Here is a 14,986-nt window from a genome sequence, read left to right as displayed (position 1 = left end):
TGCTTGCTTCCTAATTGATTTTGATGATTACAAAGCAGATTGAAGGGATACAAAATTTTAAAATGAAAAGTCCTTATGCTCTTCAAGGGCAAAATCATAATTTCACTAAAATCCTATTTGATAGTATCATTTGGTAGAACAAATGATTTGAAATCTATTGGTGAAAATTTCATTGTGTTTGGACTTATATTTTTGAAGTTATGAAGGTTTGAAGTGCATGAGTCGACTCATGAGTCAACTCATGGCACTGTGAGCTGATTGGCACGCAAAAATTCTCCTTGGCACGCTAGTTTTCTGGCTTGGCACGACCTGTGAGTCGACTCATGAGTCGACCCACAAGGCATGAGTCGACTCATGAGTCGACCCCTGCTAATTTGAGCCAAGAAATTCCAGAAAAGCATTCTCTGGTTTTTGCAACAGAGGTCGACTCATGAGTCGACCCCTGAAGCATGAGTCGACTCATGAGTCGACCCCTGCGATGGGAAATGTCAGCAACGGCTATTTTTTTGCCCGTTTTAATTGCCATTTATGCTTCCTAAAAATCCTCTAACGGTTCTTTATCTGCCTAAATTATTTTCTCTTGCTTCTAATGCTACAAAATGCTTTAAATGATGAAAGAAAATGCAGATTAAATAGCGGATCAAACGTGAAATCAAATGTGAAGAGAAAAGGAGGAAAAAGAGAAGAACAGAAGAGAGATCCGAAATTTGCAAGAAAAAGCCTGAGATCAACGAAATATCCATAGAGAAAAAGAGAGAGGATCCACAATATACCAGAGAGATTGTGAAAGAGAAAAGGAAGATCTTTCAAGGAGAGAATTCTTCACGCCTATCGTTTCAACCTTGATCTAGAGATCGTTCAAAGCTTTCAAGAGATCTTCAATCAACAATCAACCTCTTCTCAAGCGTTCAACCGTTCATTCATCTTGAGAAAATCTGAAAAAGGGGTTCTTCATTTGAGTAAAGCTTTTATTGTTATATTTGCTCATTTAAGGAGCTGTTATTGTATTCATCTGTGCTCTAAATATTCTTACTCTTTGTGAGTTTTTGCTCTTGTTTTTGGAGGATTTCCAAAACAAGGAAAGGTTGATCCGAACCTGAAATCGGAGTGTTTTGGGTTTGCTTGTACCCGGAAACAAGTGTTCTAGCTTGGGATAGCTAGGGTCGGAGTTTCCGACGTCTTGTATTCTAGCTTGGGATAGCTAGTGTCGGAGTTTCCGACGTTTTGTATTCGGGTTGAATACAAAGGATAGTGGATTGAAATTCTCAAGTGGGATCTTGGGGAGTGGATGTAGGTGCAAGGTTAGCACCGAACCACTATAAATCCTTGTGTTTGTGGTGTGCTTTATCGCTTTATCTTATTTCTTTATTATATCCTTGCAATACTACTTTAGGTAATTAATATTGATTTAAAGCCATTGTTTTGTTCTTCATAAGTTATTTGTTGGGCTTAAAATTTTTAGAAACCCAATTCACCCCCCCTCTTGGGTTGCATAGCTGGGCAACAAGTGGTATCAGAGCCAGTGCTCTAGCCCTTCTTTGATCTAACAATCAAAGAGCCAAAGATCTATGGCAACCCATGTTGGAACTTCTCTAGCTGAGGGGCAATCAACAAACCGACCTCCACTTTTCAATGGGTCTAATTACACCTATTGGAAAGCTCGGATAAAGATTTTCATACAAGCACTCGACTATGATATGTGGAGTATCATAGTGAATGGTCCTCACACACCCACCAAGATTATAGATGGTGAGGAGTCAACCAAATCCGAGAAAGAATGGGATGAGGTTGACAAGAAATTGGCACAATTAAATGCCAAAGCTATGAATGTTCTTTATTGTGCACTAGATGCTAGTGAATTTAATCGCATTTCTACTTGTGCATCTGCTAAAGAAATATGGAATAGGTTAGAAGTCACCCATGAGGGAACAAATCAAGTAAAAGAGTCTAAAATAAACATGCTTGTACATAAATATGAATTGTTCAAAATAGAGCATGATGAGTCCATAACTGCTATGTTTACTCATTTTACTGATATAATCAATGGTTTAAAGAGTCTTGGCAAATCTTATACTAACAGTGAACTTGTAAGGAAGATTCTCAGGTCACTGCCAAGAACTTGGGAAGCCAAGGTGACTGCCATCCAAGAAGCAAAGGACTTGAACACTCTACCTCTAGAAGAGCTTCTTGGATCCTTGATGACTCATGAACTTAGCATGATGCAACATCAAGAGGATGAAATCAAAAAGAAAAGAACCATTGCCCTCAAATCCACAACTTCACCTGATTATGAAACAGATGACTCTGAAGATGAAGATCAGGATGAGGAGATGGCTCTCATCACCCGGAAATTCAAGAAGTTCTAAGAAAAAGGAAACAGGGGATGAGAAAGAAATTTACAAAAGGGGATCAAAGCATAGAAAAGGAGAAAGATCAAACCCCTATATGCTACGAGTGCAAGAAGCCAGGACATTTCAGATCCGAATGTCCTCAATTGAAGAAAGGTCCAAAGAAATTCAAAAAGAAGGCAATGATGGCGACCTGGAGTGCGAGTGATGACTCAAGCTCCGACGAGGAAACCTCAACCGAACAAGCCAATCTGTGCCTGATGGCACATGAAAATGAGGTAACTTCTGAATCCACTAGTGAATTTACTTTTGAAGAATTGCATGAAGCATTCTATGATTCAATTGATGAATTAAAGAAACTAGGGAAGAAAAACAAAGAGCTGAAATTGGAAAATCAGTCCTTAGTGAAACAAGCTGAAATTCTTTCAATTGAAAAATTCACATTGATTCAAGAAAATCAAAACTTTAAGGATAAATTAACAGGCTGAAATCTATAGTAGATAAGTTCACCTTAAGTTCAAACAAGCTAAATATGATCCTTGATAATCAGAAAGCTATATATGATAAGGCTGGACTTGGTTATAAACCCCTGAAGAAATAAAAATTTTTGAAGGATATTTATGCAAATTATTCAAGCAAAAAGCCTACAAATATTACTTGTTTTAAATGTGGAAGAATAGGACATAAATCATACACATGTCTTATTAACAAATATGCAAACACAAAGAAAATATGGGTTCCAAAAGGAACCATTCTGACTAACCTGAAAGGACCCAAGAAAGCTTGGGTACCTAAGACAGAAACTTGATCTGTGCTTGCAGGTGTGTCTAGCATCCCAAGAAGGAAACAGGAAATGGTATCTTGACAGCGGATGCTCGAGACACATGACTGGTGATGAATCACAATTCATCACGCTTGATGCTAAGGATGGAGGGATGGTCACCTTTGGAGATAATGGCAAAGGAAAGATCATCGGGATAGGTAACATTGGTATCACTCCCTCCAAATACATTGAGAATGTTTTACTTGTTAAAGGTTTAAAGCATAACTTACTCAGCATTAGTCAATTCTGTGATAAAGGGTATAAAGTAAGTTTTGAATCATCTGTATGCATTGTGACGAGTCCTATTAACGATGGCATTAAATTTATAGGACATAGGCATGGCAATGTTTATATGGTAGACTTGAATGATTTAACTAAATTAGACATGCAATGCCTAGTTTCCTTAAATGCTAAAATAAATGAGACTAGTTGGCTGTGGCATCGTAGACTTGCACATATTAGCATGCATTCTCTTTCAAAATTAATCAAAAAGGATTTAGTTCTCGGTTTGCCAAAATTGAATTTTGAAAAGGATAGAATTTGTGATGCATGCCAATTAGGTAAACAAACTAGAGTATCATTTAAATCCAAAAACACTATTTCAACTTCTAGACCTTTAGAGCTCTTACATATGGATTTATTTGGACCAACTAAAACCACTAGTCTAGGAGGAAAACGATATGGATTTGTAATAATTGATGATTACTCTCGTTTTACTTGGGTTTTCTTTTTAGCTCACAAAAATGAAACTTTTCAAATTTTCACGAAATTTCATCGAAAAGTCACTAATGAAAAAGGGTTTTCAATTCAAAATATTAGAAGTGATCATGGAACAGAATTTGAAAATCATGACTTTGAAAATTTTTGTGATGAAAATGGAATTGGCCACAACTTCTCTGCTCCTAGGACACCCCAACAGAATGGGGTAGTTGAAAGGAAAAATAGAACCTTAGAAGAAATGGCCCGTACCATGCTCTGTGAAAGCAACCTTCCAAAATATTTTTGGGCGGAAGCTATTAACACAGCATGTTACATTTTAAATCGTGCTTTAATAAGACAATTTTTAAAGAAAACCCCCTATGAACTTTGGAAAGGAAGAAAACCAAATATTGCCTATTTTCATGTTTTTGGTTGCCGATGTTTTGTATTAAATAATGGCAAAGAAAAACTTGGTAAATTTGATGCAAAATCAGATGAAGCAATCCTTCTAGGTTACTCCTCCACTAGTAAAGCATTTAGAGTGTTCAACAAAAGAACCTTAGTAGTTGAGGAGTCCATACATGTTGTCTTTGATGAATCTAACGATCCTCCTTCAAGGAAGAATGAGGGTGTTGATGATGCAGATCCACTAATAGAAGGTATGAAGGAGATCACTCTGAAAGATTCAGCAACTCCAGAAGACAAGGATCAAGAAGATGAACAAAATGAGAAAGGTGAAGAAATTCAAGAACAACCTCAAGGTACAAATGACTTACCCAAGGAATGGAGGTATGTTCACAACCACCCTAAGGAATTAATTATCGGTGATCCTATGCATGGGGTAAAAACACGTTCTTCACTTAGAGATGTACTTAATCGTTGTGCTTTTGTATCTCAACTTGAACCTAAAACTTTTGAAGAAGCTGAAAATGATCATAACTGGATTAATGCTATGCAAGAAGAACTCAGTCAATTTGAAAGAAATAATGTTTGGACCTTAGTGAAAAGACCTAAAGATTATTCAATAATTGGCACAAAATGGGTCTTTAGAAACAATTAGATGAGCATGGAAATGTAATTAGAAATAAAGCAAGACTGGTTGCTAAGGGATATAATCAAGAAGAAGGAATTGATTTTGATGAAACCTTTGCACCTGTTGCTAGATTAGAAGCCATTAGACTTCTACTTGCTTATGCTTGCTTTATGAAATTCAAACTATTTCAAATGGATGTTAAAAGTGCATTTTTAAATGGATATATTTCTGAAGAAGTATATGTAGAACAACCCCCTGGATTTGAAAATCATGCTTTTCCCAATCATGTCTTTAGATTAAATAAAGCTTTATATGGTCTAAAACAAGCACCTAGAGCATGGTATGAAAGGCTAAGCAAATTTCTACTAAATAATGGTTTCTCAAGAGGCAATGTAGACACAACCCTATTTATTAGAAGAAACCAAAATGATATGCTAATTATACAAATTTATGTTGATGACATAATTTTTGGGTCTACTAATGAATCCCTTTGTCAAGACTTTGCTAAGCTTATGTAGGGAGAGTTCGAGATGAGCATGATGGGAGAACTCACTTTCTTTCTCAGACTCCAAATCAAACAATCAAAAGAGGGAATCTCCATCACCCAAAGCAAGTACACCAAGGAACTACTCAAAAGATTTGGAATGGAGAACTGCAAACCTATTGGCACACCAATGAGTCCATCAAGTAAGCTTGACAAGGATAATGAAGGTAAAAGCGTAGACTTAAAATACTACAGAGGTATGATTGACTCATTATTATATCTAACTGCAAGTAGGCCTGATATCATATTTAGTGTTTGCTTATGTGCAAGATATCAATCTAATCCTAAGGAATCTCATTTGAATGCTGTTAAAAGAATCCTTAGATACTTAAATGGTACACAAACTATAGGGTTATGGTACTCTAATGACTCACAAATTAATTTGTTAGGATATTCTGATGCTGATTTTGCTGGATGTAAATTAGATAGAAAAAGCACAAGTGGAACTTGCCAATTTCTTGGAGTTAACCTAATCTCATGGTTTAGCAAGAAACAAAATTCGGTGGCACTGTCTACGGCTGAGGCCGAATACATTGCAGCCGGAAGTTGTTGTGCTCAAATCTTGTGGATTAAGCAACAACTCGAAGATTTTGGAATCAAACTTAATGAAACACCAATAAGATGTGATAATACAAGTGCCATAAATCTATCTAAAAATCTAATTCAACACTCAAGATCTAAACATATTGAAATAAGACATCATTTTATAAGAGAACATGTTCAAAATAAAAATATAATTCTTGAATATGTTTGCACTGAAAATCAATTAGCCGATATCTTTACAAAGACCCTTAGTGAGGATAGATTCTGTGAAATTAGGAGAAATCTAGGAATTCTAGATCCATTTGCCTAAACTTCTCTTAATTATTATCAAATATTCTTAGAGCTCAATTTTCAACATCTATCCTGGTCCCAAAAGCTCAGTTTTATCACTCTAAAAACTTATCATTGAGCAAAATTCCTTCTCCCAAAATTTCAAATTTTTTTGGAATTTATTTGCATTTTTTCTGAATTTCTGAACTTCATGAGTCGACCCCCATGAGTCGACTCAATGGCAAACTTGTAAATCCCACCAACTTCCATCGGGTTCATTGTTTTTAAAACGGGAAATCTTGTTTATGAGACGACTCATCTTCTCGTCGTCTTCCTTCCGAAAGCCGTCCTCTTAAACTCTTTTTGCTCCAAATCCAAGGATCAATTCTGAGGCAATTCTCCCTCCTTCTCTCCACCAAAAATCGCCTCCTTGAAAAGGACTTTTCTGTGCTTTCTCGCAGTGATAGGCGTGGGTGGAACGTGCCCTAGAACTTCACCGTTCAGTCAAAATCCACTTCTTTTCTCCACCAAAATTCTTCTTTACTCTCTGTGATCTCTCCTACTCTCAATTCAAATCTTCTTACTTGGATATGGCTCCAAAGATGAAACTTTCCCAAAGAAGGAAATCAATCCGTGAGCTTGAAGAAATTATCAGAAAGAAAAGGCAAGCTGGTCAGTCTTCTAGTGTTCTCGCTCCAGTTTCTGTACCTGCTCAAGGTCCCTCTCAATCCTCCATAAGCCCCAGTGTAAATCTTCTTTCTGATAGAAAAGTAGAAACCGGAAAAAAATATAGATTTTCGGTTCTTTGAGAAAGAAGGCTTTACTTTTGCTACCAAGATCAAAAATCAAGGATGGGAATTTTATTGCTCTCTTAAGGATGTCACCTATGTTGATCTAGTCAGAGAGTTCTACCAGAACCTAAATTATGGAAACGGGTCTGTGACTTCAACTGTAAAGGGGATTGACATCTGTTTGGATTCTAGGATATTGGGAGAGATACTTCAGTTGCCTAGTGAAGGATACTCATATATGGAACTCCCAATTAAAGAAGAAGGGATCAGAATTATCTTAGGAGAAGATTTTTCAGGAAGTTTAAACAGATTGGAAGCAAAGCTACTGTCCATTGAGATGAGGGTCCTGCATCAGATTGTGACAAAACTATTCTTTCCTAGGAGTGGTAGACATGACTTACTATCTGGCAGAGATGTATGTGTCATGTTTCATATCATCACTCAGACCCCCTAAACCTCCCTGCACTTATGATAGAGGCCATGAGAGAAACTTTGAACAGATCCAAGGCACACTTGCCTTATGGTATGGCCCTTACTAGAGTATTTAGGAGGTTTGGAGTTAGCTGTGAGGGGGAGACACCTACCAAGCTCTCACATATGGACACTTTCAACCAACACAGCCTGCACCGAATGGGAATTACAAAGACTGTTGGTGGTTGGATCAAGGGCTCTGAAGAAAGAGCTGAGGAGAGAGCTGAGGAAAGAGCTGAAGACAGAACTGAAGGCAGAGTAGAAGAAGAAGGTCCATCTTCTCCTGTACATGATTTCAGGGCAGCTTCACCAGATACCCAGTTCATTCCTGATACTGAGGCTGGCCCTTCTGAGTTTACTAGGATGCCCACACCAGTGTATCAGCCAGAGAGCAGAGCACCTCCATCAGAGTTCAGACTGGCTGATGATCAGATCGAGCATATATCTCAGCGTGTGGCTTCTTTATTGTCTAGCCAGTGGAGTAGTACTTCTTTTGCACCTGGAGCTACTTCTTCTGATCAGACCATTACTCCCCATATCTCCACTGTATTTCAGATGATTTCAGATCAGTCCGTCAGGATACAGCAGCTTGAGGATGCTGTCTGGAGACTTACTGGCAGAGTTCTTGACTTGCAGGGGCAAGTTCTTGCATTGGCCCATCCCCAGCCACAGGAGTCTACTATTGAGGTCACAGACCTCACTGCAGAGGCTGGAAGGCTCAGAGGAGCATTAGAAGGTGGATATGAGCTACTGAGGAAAGAGATCAGAGGATCGAGTGAGCATGCTACCACCCAGTTAACTGCTCTACTTCAATCTGTTTCCAGAGCACTGAACGTACTTGATTCTATCAGACTCATGGTATCAGCCCTAGTATCTCAGCGTTCTCAGCCTCCCAGTTCATCTCGTTCTCCTACTCGTGGCAGAGGCAGACGGGGTAGAGGACGCACTTCTGATCCATCATCTTCTCATACCATATCTGATGACTCCGATCCATGATTTGTCTTGATCATTGACTTATCTTGATCTTTACTAGGTTCTAGGAGTTAGTATCTTGTTCTAGGATCTATACCTTGGGGTCATGTATTGACATTTAGCTGGTTGAATTTTATGTATTGAAACAATTATGATATTAATGAAATCATCTTTTACCTATATCTTTGTAATGATTATATTTTGGTTATATTTCAATCTCTGATACATCAATTGAAATATTATCTTCTCCTTGTTGTTGTTTGCTATTGATAATTGCTATATTAAGGGGGAGCAAACATCTGTAAAAAACTCTAAAGAGGAAGAAATTAAAGAATATTTTCAGAAAAGGAAAAGAAAGAGTTAACTATGGTTGATGATGTCAAAAAGGGGGAGAAATTAAAATTAAACAAAAATTGAAATTAGACAAAAAGCAAAACCCTAAATTATGAGAAAAAGGAGGAGAAATTAAATTAAAACAAATATTGAAGAAATTAAACAAATATTGGAGAAATTAGACAAAAACAAGGATTGAAAGATTAAACAAAACTTTGAGAAATTTTGGTATCAAAATTTGGTATCAGACAGAGCTTTAACAAAAAGTTATCCATCAAAAGCAAAATCATGAGTACAATGCAAATAAGTATTTTTTATATATAAGCTCTGATATTCAAACTTGCTTTTGAAATTTTACTCACCTTGATACATCAATAAGAAATTTATTTTACTCTGATACATCCTACAATTTCTTTCAACTTGATCTGATACATGATAACATTTGATCCGATACAGTGTGAAGGTTTCTCTAATATATTATAACATTTGCTCTGATACTGTATGAAATTTTCTCTGATACATTAAAAATTTTCTTGCTCTGATACATTATAAAATCTTTTCTGATATCATTGTAAAAATTATTTTTGCTCTGATACATAGAAAAAGTTATTTATCTTCTCTTGCTCTGATATATCTTGAACTCAAAATGATCTAATACCCTTTTCAAATCTTTAAGAAAATGGACAAACTATTTTTGCATTTATATTACATGCCAAAAGAATCATACTCTTTTCAAGCATATACACCTATAATGGATTCTTTTGAAATTAATGCATTAACATAAATATTTTTGTTCATATGTTTTGTCATCATCAAAATGGGGGAGATTGTTGCTCCTAGATTGATTTTGATGATTACAAAGCAGATTGAAGGGATACAAAATTTTAAAATAAAAAAGTCCTTATGCTCTTCAAGGGCAAAATCGTAATTTCATTAAAATTCTGATTTGATAGTATCATTTGGTAGAACAAATGATTTGAAATTTATTGGTGAAAATTTCATTGTGTTTGGACTTATATTTTTGAAGTTATGAAGGTTTGAAGTGCATGAGTCGACTCATGAGTCAACTCATGGCACTGTGAGCTGATTGGCACGCAAAAATTCTCCTTGGCACGCTAGTTTTCTGGCTTGGCACGACCTGTGAGTCGACTCATGAGTCGACCCACAAGGCATGAGTCGACTCATGAGTCGACCCCTGCTAATTTGAGCCAAGAAATTCCAGAAAAGCATTCTCTGGTTTTTGCAACAGAGGTCGACTCATGAGTCGACCCCTGAAGCATGAGTCGACTCATGAGTCGATCCCTGCGACGGGAAATGTCAGCAACGGCTATTTTTTTGCCCGTTTTAATTGCCATTTATGCTTCCTAAAAATCCTCTAACGGCTCTTTATCTGCCTAAATTGTTTTCTCTTGCTTCTAATGCTACAAAATACTTTAAATGATGAAAGAAAATGCAGATTAAATAGCGGATCAAACGTGAAATCAAATGTGAAGAGAAAAGGAGGAAAAAGAGAAGAACAGAAGAGAGGATCCGAAATTTGCAAGAAAAAGCCTGAGATCAACGAAATATCCATAGAGAAAAAGAGAGAAGATCCACAATATACCAGAGAGATTGTGAAAGAGAAAAGGAAGATCTTTCAAGGAGAGAATTCTTCACGCCTATCGTTTCAACCTTGATCTAGAGATCGTTCAAAGCTTTCAAGAGATCTTCAATCAACAATCAACCTCTTCTCAAGCGTTCAACCGTTCATTCATCTTGAGAAAATCTGAAAAAGGGGTTCTTCATTTGAGTAAAGCTTTTATTGTTATATTTGCTCATTTAAGGAGCTGTTATTGTATTCATCTGTGCTCTAAATATTCTTACTCTTTGTGAGTTTTTTCTCTTGTTTTTGGAGGATTTCCAAAACAAGGAAAGGTTGATCCGAACCTGAAATCGGAGTGTTTTGGGTTTGCTTGTACCCGGAAAACAAGTGTTCTAGCTTGGGATAGCTAGGGTCGGAGTTTCCGACGTCTTGTATTCTAGCTTGGGATAGCTAGTGTCGGAGTTTCCGACGTTTTGTATTCGGGTTGAATACAAAGGATAGTGGATTGAAATTCCCAAGTGGGATCTTGGGGAGTGGATGTAGGTGCAAGGTTAGCACCGAACCACTATAAATCCTTGTGTTTGTGGTGTGCTTTATCGCTTTATCTTATTTCTTTATTATATCCTTGCAATACTACTTTAGGTAATTAATATTGATTTAAAGCCATTGTTTTGTTCTTCATAAGTTATTTGTTGGGCTTAAAATTTTTAGAAACCCAATTCACCCCCCCTCTTGGGTTGCATAGCTGGGCAACAATTAAGAAAATAAATCTTGGCTTATATTATATTTGACACTTATAACTAAAATTTAGATGAAGACTTAGATTACAAATATTGTAAAGATGGACATGAATAGACTTGGAACTATATTTTTATTGAATAATGCATATTTTGATTTTTTAAGAATATTTTGTAATCATGTAAATGGATATAGCTTTTACAACTTGTGTATAGTTAATATATACATCGATAGAATAAATTTCATTTGCAATGAATTGTACCGATAGAGATAGTTATTATAGATTCATAGATGAAAAAAAACTATCATATAAAGTCTAAATAGCAACAAATAAAATTATATTTATAGTGATCATTACTATCATTAATGTTATAATTTTTTTGTTATGACTGCCATTTATCGTCATTAAAATGTAATCCTTTTAATGGCAACAAAAATAGTCACTAGTTACGATTGAAAATTAGTGGTACCAATAGATTGTCATAATTAGTTTTATATTTAGTGATAAAAAGTATGGTTACAAATAAGTTAGTCTATTAGCGGTATACCATGTCGCCATAAAAAGTAGGACTTATAGTAGTAATAGTTCGCATCATTACTTATTTGCATATCAGTGGTAGTATTCCGTCATCACATATAGTACAATCTTCTGTGGTGATGAGATATTAGTCACCATTTGAACTATTAATGATGGTCATTTTACTTACAGTTATTTTGGTCGCCATTAATAGTTTTAGTGATGATATTTAGATCTTTTTGTGATGACTTTTGATACCACGAAAAGCTAAAATCTTACAGTACAATCAAATATTCTCAAACTAAAATGATTAATAGAGTGACTGGACTACAAACATGTGTGGAATGTTACACTTATTTGTACTTAATGAAGATTGATTTATCAAATACTATATTGTATTAATTGCTTCAGCCTAGAAAGTTTTGTTGGGTCCAATATTTGAGAGCATATGACAAGCTCTTTCTATAAATATTCTATTCGTCCATTCCGCAACTTCATTATATTATAGTATCTTCGTACGATGTGATGTCATACTATACCTTTTGTTCCTACAAAACTTGTCTAATTAATCTGAATAGTGCTCTAAGCCATTATCGATTCTCATCATTTAAGCTTCTTTCTAGTTTGCTTCTCAACTAAGGCTGGCAACTATTTAAATTTGACAAATATTTTATTTTTGTATTTCAAAAAATATACTAAAATAATTATCAATGAATGTCAGAAACTAACAATGCCTACTCATTAATGCAAATAGAGAGGAACCCAAAGATCTAAATAAATATAATCCAATGCACCTTTGGTATTATAAATACCGATATTGAATTTTATCCTACATTGCTTGGTAAATATACAAAAATCACAGAAATCTAGTTTCCTCATTTTCATACCATCAAATAGATCTCTTTTGAATAAAATCATCATCCCTCACTTACTCATATGCCCCAAATGAGAGTATGTCTTCACTCAAAATTGAGTGGCATCCATACTTAACAACTTTGATAATGAGGAAACCATTATGGCACCCATTATAATTAAACTAAGTGATGTGAGCCATTAACCAACCTTCCCTTTATCACTACAAGGGCTTCCTTAGAGATTTTTCGCAAATTATTTTCGCCAATATATTTATGTCTTTGAGAATCTAGAGTACCTAAGAAAATAATACTCTATTTCATTAATGTAGAAATGTTAAATTTCTAAGATTCTCATGATACCATCATACATCTCAATTTGAATGATCTAATACTAATAATCGCAATGAATTTATTGTCTCAATATTTTGTTTTCTAATTTCATAGATAGAAAACCAATCTCTATAAGAAGTCATGTAGAAGGAACAACTAGAATCAAGAATATACTCTCTTCCAAAGCTACTAATACTGACTGACAAAACCTCACAACTGCATCATCAAAATTTTCTGTATTACACTAGTATTAGCATTAAAGGTGGTCTCTTTCTTTTCATTGTTTTCTTTTCTTTTTGGACAAAATCTTCTAATGTGCTTATGCTTATAATAATTAAAATAATTGACATTTCTATGTTTTGATTTTATCAAGATTTACTCTTACTACTAAAAACTCCTTTTTCTGTTCCTATCTCTATCAATCAAACATTTTTCTTGTTTCTCCTCGTAACTTCCAAACATCTTTTACATTACTCACTAAAAGGCATTCTCTACCATAAACATGATATCAATAAAGATCTCACAAGAGGATAGTAGTGAGCATAATAAAATAAAGGCCTGATCTTCATCATCAATTAGGATAGTAATATTTATTTAATCTAAAATAGTTTTATTGAATTCATCTATGTATATGATCTTTTGCGAACATACTTTCTTTCATATGTAAGTGGTAAAGCCAATGCTTCAAGTAAAATCTATTTTCTCTTTAACGACTTCTCATAGCACTTTGTCTATCAAATATAATTATATTGTATTATGTACCTTCACCAACACTCTCTATCGCCATTGCATATACTATTTAATAATTTCAAATTACTTTTTAATACCTTCTATAGCTCTTATTGCATCGAAAGAGCTCGCATCTTAATATATCAGATGCCAAAATTATTTATAGTTGAACTTTTTGATTTTGAATTTTATAATTACCATCATGAAACTCCAATAAAAAAAGTCAATGCGCTGATACTACTGGAAAATAACAAAAAAAAAAGGAGGAAAAAGATTTAAAAAATAAGAGAAGAACATTTGGTCTATTAATCTACATCCATGGGCACAGGCAATACAAAATTTTACTTAAAAAAAATAGAGATTACAAAGTAAAATATTATGCTACAAACTCTAGCATCTAATATACCTAATCTCTAAAACACTCAATTATCCTTTTTTTTCTTAGATTACAAGAAATATATAAGAACGTAAGTTGATTTATATTAGAATTGATATTTTTATAATAATCAAGCTAGGCCAATATAAAACCAATGTTCTATATCTATCTAGATTTGAATTGGCATTAATTAAGTCAATTTGGATTTGGTCTTCTCAAACTTGTCAACTCAAGACATCTTCAACAATATAGGTATGGGCTTTTGAGTTATTTGGCCTTTAGCAAGTGTAAATGAAGCGGGGAAAACTGAGTCCTAGCGCTAATAAGATGCCTTAGGAGTGCACGAAACCGAAGTTAATCCCACCTGACACCCACGTATCAAATAAGCGGCTGGCAGCACCGGTAACTCATAATGACCATTGGGATCTGAATTGCATGGTTGAATGGATGGTGCATGATCTGTTAAAATTGGTTCTTCTGTTATGGTTAATTAAATTAATATGGCCTTGTACAGGTTTACATCATATTCGAGATTAGATACAAGGTTAATTTAAATCTCATGAGAATATTCAGATGACGATCTAGAAGCCCATTGCATATGGTAAAAGGACAATATTTGATTCAAAAACAAACAAATAAATAAATATTATGAATGTAAGACTAATCAAACATAAAACTTATCAAATTAAGGTTGCCGTGGGGTTGGGGGATGCTAAGCTGCTGGCGTTGAAGAGGATGACACCAAATTAATGATTCCGACGGGCTGGTGTTCAACACAATCCTGCAGGGAGGACTGAGGAGTGCACCTGGACAAACTGGATAGAGTCTTCCACGGGAAAATTTCGACTGAATTTATTATGAGTTGAACGATTCCAGTAATAGTAATTACAAATGCTTTCATCATGATGTTTACCAAAAAAAATAAAAGAAAAAAGGCTTTCATCATGACCAATTAGATGCATTGCCCTTGAGGAGAGGTATTCTTTTTTGTCAAGTTCCTCTTCTTTACGCCATCTTGTCGAATTGCTCAGGG

This window comes from Elaeis guineensis, chromosome 13 (genome assembly GCF_000442705.2).
Source record: "Elaeis guineensis isolate ETL-2024a chromosome 13, EG11, whole genome shotgun sequence".
Lineage (NCBI taxonomy): Eukaryota > Viridiplantae > Streptophyta > Magnoliopsida > Arecales > Arecaceae > Elaeis > Elaeis guineensis.
This window is presented reverse-complemented; position numbering follows the sequence as displayed.